The sequence below is a fragment of the Limulus polyphemus genome, unplaced genomic scaffold, assembly GCF_000517525.1.
Source record: "Limulus polyphemus unplaced genomic scaffold, Limulus_polyphemus-2.1.2 Scaffold6692, whole genome shotgun sequence".
In the NCBI taxonomy this organism is placed as follows: domain Eukaryota; kingdom Metazoa; phylum Arthropoda; class Merostomata; order Xiphosura; family Limulidae; genus Limulus; species Limulus polyphemus.
Window position 1 is genome coordinate 32,987 of NW_013672302.1, and position 5,475 is coordinate 38,461.

Sequence of the window (5,475 nt, forward strand, 5' to 3'; positions counted from 1 at the left end):
TAGGATCAGCCTGAACTTTCTACAAAGTCCTAACATAAACATTTTATAATATTAGACAATTCTTGTTGAAACCAATACAAACAGTTCTACCTATCTTCAACAATAAGGACTGTTATTAATACAAACAGTTCTACCTATCTTCAACAATAAGGACTGTTATTAATACAAGCAGTTCTACCTATCGTCAACATTAAGGGCTGTTATTAATACAAGCAGTTCTGCCTATCGTCAACATTAAGGGCTGTTATTAGCTTAAGCAGTTACAATTATCTCCAACAACAGTTTATATACTCATACATAGTTCTAACTAGCTCAAACAACAATTTTTACCAACAGAAGCATTTCTAATCACTGCTAACAACATCTATCAATTAAAAAAAGAGTAATCAAATTGATTCAAAACTTTGAAAATTTTCAAAATTACTAACCAATGAATCATTGACATGCTTCCCATCATTCACTAATACTTATTTTTTTCCCAAATTTTAGCTTGAAATACTATTTTAGCAATTATTTTTCATAAAAAACAGCTATGAACAAATCCTTTTCTGACTTAAGTGTATACATTAAAAATGTGTTTACATAAAATACTAAGTATCATTACTGTGGTTATAATGACTTATAAGAATGGGTTTCAATTTGATTTACAATAAATATTAGTATTGTTTTTGAAAGTGATAAATATTTAGTTACATACAAACAATGTTCACATATATTTCTATTTAAATTCCATTTGTACTTACAGATAGCCAATTGGTTGTTTCATCTTTTTCCTTCTGTGCAGGATCAACTTTCTGTGCTCCCCCTAACCCTTCTTTGGAATAGGCTTTGGTTTTTGTTTCTCTTTCTACTACTTTAAACCTCTCCATTTGCTGTAAATCATAGCATAAATGGTTTGGTAAATATATGATATTATTATTCTTAAAATGTATATTATAGTTAAATACATACTGCTTGAAGGAAACATCATGGATAAGGTTGTAACAGGGACCAAAACACCACGAAATAGCTTAAACATATAGAGAGGGATGAATATGTTACATTAAAACAGTATGAAGTTGTGGTGGAATGGACTGTATCAGAACTACACATTATTTGGTGTTATGTAGTTAGCCTGTTCCCACCACAGTAATATGCAGAGGACATTAAAAGGGCACAACTCACTGACAAAAAAAAGGGCACTTTTGGGGCATGAGAGCAGAAAGGCAAGGGCTTGAGCTCAAACAGCCACCCTCCTGTGCATGACATTGGGTATATAACATTTCTTTTTTATGTGATCACAAAGATGTGTTCAGATCAAGAGTTCAGACTTTCCAAGACTGGGATATCCCTTATAATTAATTGCTTTAGGAAACAAAGGAATATGGATCAACTTGGTACCAAGACTACCCAGAAAGAGACCTGCAAGAAGTCATACCCCAGCCTTGGTAAGAAAAATGCAGCATCTAGAAACAGGTGAGAATCCACAAACACAAAGGTCGGTGGGAAAAACCACTCCTATGCTCTAGGCAACAGTATGTAACATAGTCATGAAGGATCTCTATTTGTAAAAAAACATACAAATCACATGTATACAAGTTACTTCCAAAATGTATCCATTCAACAGTTGTGTATCTTAACCAGCTGGACAGTGAAACAGGCATTCATGCTATTCAATAGAGTGACATACTGGTGATGTCATCAGATGCAGTGCTTATGGATTTCTGTGTAATCAGACTGTTGAAACAGACAGTGGATAACTGCTGTCTTTGTATACTAGATGAATTACAGAAGGCTTGAAGGGAAAGGTATTATGACAGCCTTTTGCAAAGGAAACTACAATGCAAGACTATTTTCAAGATGCAAAGTCGAGACTAGACACAGCAGCACATTTAAAATAACCTAGTCATTAAAGTAAACACAACAAAACTAATCATAACCAAAATTAAAAACATTAAAATATAGCCTAGTTACAAATAGTTTGGTTTGTGTTGAATTTTGTGCAGTTAAACGAAGACTGTTTGCATTAGCCATCCCTAATCTAGTAGTGAAAGACTATATAGGGAATGCACCTAGTCATCACCACCCACCGCCAACTCTTGGGCTACTCTTTTAACAACAAATAGTGGGATTGATCATCACATTATAATGTGCCATGGCTGAAAGGGTGAGAATATTTGGTGAGATTGGGAGTAAAGCACCCTATCCACCTGGCCATGCCAGGCCCTAATCACAATTAAACACATGTCACAGCCTAGTTATAAAATTCAACACATCATAAAATAGACAGTCACAATGGAGTACACCATAAAACAGACTAGTAACCATTTAATGACATTACATTCTATTAATAAAATTCTGATACACATAAACACAGTTTAAATTCAATACCATCACAAAGACAAGTCAAGAAATTATGTATTATGAAACAGGTTTAACACAGTTCAACACATCATGAAACAACTTAATCACAAAGTTAAACACAACCTAATCATAGTTCAACACCTTTTGAAATAATCCACTCAGATAATTTAACACACGGTATTTCAACACATCATACAATACCTTAAACACACAGTTAACACACAAAAAAATCTAATCAAAGACTTCATCGCAAAATCAGACTAATCACAACACTTAACACAAAAGAAACAGCCTTACCCATAATGTTCAACACATAATGAAATACCTAATGACTGTGTTCAATACATACAAAAAATGTCTAATCACAAGTTCAATAAATAATGAAGTGTCTAATCATAGTGTTCAAGTGTCACTTCAGTTTCAGGTTTACTGTTCAGCTAAGTGTGCTGTTGTCCACAGCTGACTGGTGTGAACTGTCATAAGGTTTCACCTTACTTCTGTGACGTGAATGAACAATTACTGTTGTCCACAGCTGACTGGTGTGAACTTTCATAAGGTTTCACCTTACTTCTGTGACGTGAATGAACAATTACTGTTGTCCACAGCTGACTGGTGTGAACTTTCATAAGGTTTCACCTTACTTCTGTGACGTGAATGAACAATTACTGTTGTCCACAGCTGACTGGTGTGAACTTTCATAAGGTTTCACCTTACTTCTGTGATGTGAATGAACAATTACTGTTGTCCACAGCTGACTGGTGTTAACTTTCATAAGGTTTCACCTTACTTCTGTGACGTGAAGGAGCAATTACAAGTCCGCTTACAAGCAAATGCACCATCAAAACCAGTTAAGAGTAATTATTAATTATAATTAAGAGTAATACTTAATTAATTATCTTATCACAATCATAACTAACCTTTTGCTTTTATAAAAATGTATTACAAGTCTTATGTTGTACATATTCTAAGTAGTCATAAGTGAATATTTATAATGTATCAACCACACTAAACATGCTATATCCAGTACCAATAAGGCCTTACTATATCCAGTGCCAATAAAGCCTTGCTATATCCAGTACCAATAAGACCTTTCACCCAATACCAGGGCTCATCGCACTGGCTGGGATATGACAGACACAGTAGTGGTTGAGATGCTATATACAAAAACATTAACACAGAATTTTCTACACTGGGCCCCTGGAGGCAAAAACATAATATAAAAAAGTTAAAATAATCTTTAAAATTTAGAAATATTTTCAAAATGAAAAACAAAGTATTTATTTTCAGACTTTCATTTTTATAACTGACATTAACCCTTTCTACAGGGGCTTGGTTGAATTTAACGTACTTGTTTAGTCATTTTAGTTTTGATACTACTAACTTTAAATATAGTGTGTATATATATTCACAAAATTTGGCAGTCTTTCAGTAAATATTATAAGTATTTTTACATACAAAAAAAAATATTTTTTAGTGAAGTATTTTTAATAAACTAAAAAAAATTTGTCCTTGAATATATTGAGTCTTTTTTTTCCTGGTCCAAGTGCAAAGTGATTTTCATGTTATGATTATAAATACTTATCATCTCAAATTTCATTTGCATAATCTTTAAAACCTCCTAAATACATTTGAATTTTTTTTTCAGTAAAACTATATATTTTATCTGCTATTTTCTCTGCCCTAACCCTATATGGTATTGGTCGATTTGACCGACCTCATAACCATCATAAAAATTAGGAAATAAATCTAAATTACCCTTTCTTTTGTTCTAGAAGGACTTCAAAATGTTTATTCTAAATAGTTTAATTCTCATAAGACTATACATGTATTTATATTTATTGTTTCATTGACCTTCAATCAGACTAGAAATACCCAAACACAAACACTCTTTCAGTAAAGCTTTACATTTCATCCGTCATTTTCTCCACTATAACATTATAACTGGTTCTCCAGTTCATAAGACAAATAATAAAAGTATATGAAAATAAATGTTGCAAAATACAAAATAAAATGTATTTTTAATATTGATCACAAAGTTCCAAAGAACTTATGGTCGGGGTTTATAATTCTCACCTTTTCACACTTATTTTCTGTAGTAATTTTATTGTTAGGAGCTGACTTATAAACTAGATTAAACAAAATGTACAGTACTGTCTGTCTTTTTCAGTATGGATCACAAAGTTCTAAAGTAAATCACCTGAGAATTTCTTATAATCCTTTTCACACCTATTTCCTATGTTTATTCTACTGTTAGTGGCTGAAGTAGAAACCTGCTGAATATAAAGCAATGAATCACTGCTCCTTAGCTAGTTTGACATTGTCAATATCAAATAAGCTCATGTGGCAGAATTCCCAGAACTTTACCTGCTTTAAAAACACAGTGGGGTAGGACTTACCAACTTGTTGACGGTATAATAATAACAGTCCTTATTGTTGAAGATAGGTAGAACTGTTTGTATTAATAAACAGCCCTTAATGTTGACAATAAGTAGAACTGCTTGTATTAATAACAGCCCTTAATGTTGAAAATAGGTAGAATTGTTTGTATTAATAACAGTCCTTATTGTTGAAGATAGGTAGAACTGTTGTTATTAATAATAGTTTGTATTGTTGAAGATAAGTAGAACTGTTGTTATTAATAATAGTTTGTATTGTTGAAGATAGGTAGAACTGTTGTTATTAATAATAGTTTGTATTGTTGAAGATAAGTGGAACTGCTACACTGAAGTAAACTTAATTTTACTTCATAATGTAATGAAAATATTGTTTTGAGGTAATATATGTTAGTTATAATGATAAATGTTACAAATAGTTGACTGTTATAATGATGAATGTTACAAATAGTTGACTGTTATAATGATGAATGTTACAAATAGTTGACTGTTATAATGATGAATGTTACAAATAGTTGACTGTTATAATGATGAATGTTACAAATAGTTGACTGTTATAATGATGAATGTTACAAATGGTCGACTGTTATAATGATGAATGTTACAAATGGTTGACTGTTATAATGATGAATGTTACAAATAGTCAACTGTTATAATGATGAATGTTACAAATAGTCAACTGTTATAATGATGAATGTTACAAATAGTCAACTGTTATAATGATGAATGTTACAAATAG

At 31.7% G+C, this 5,475-nt stretch overlaps 1 pseudogene; it reads right to left on the minus strand.

The window, feature by feature from the left end:
• Window positions 1-5,475, minus strand: part of LOC106473975 — a 48,723-nt pseudogene that overhangs the window by 32,076 nt on the left and 11,172 nt on the right.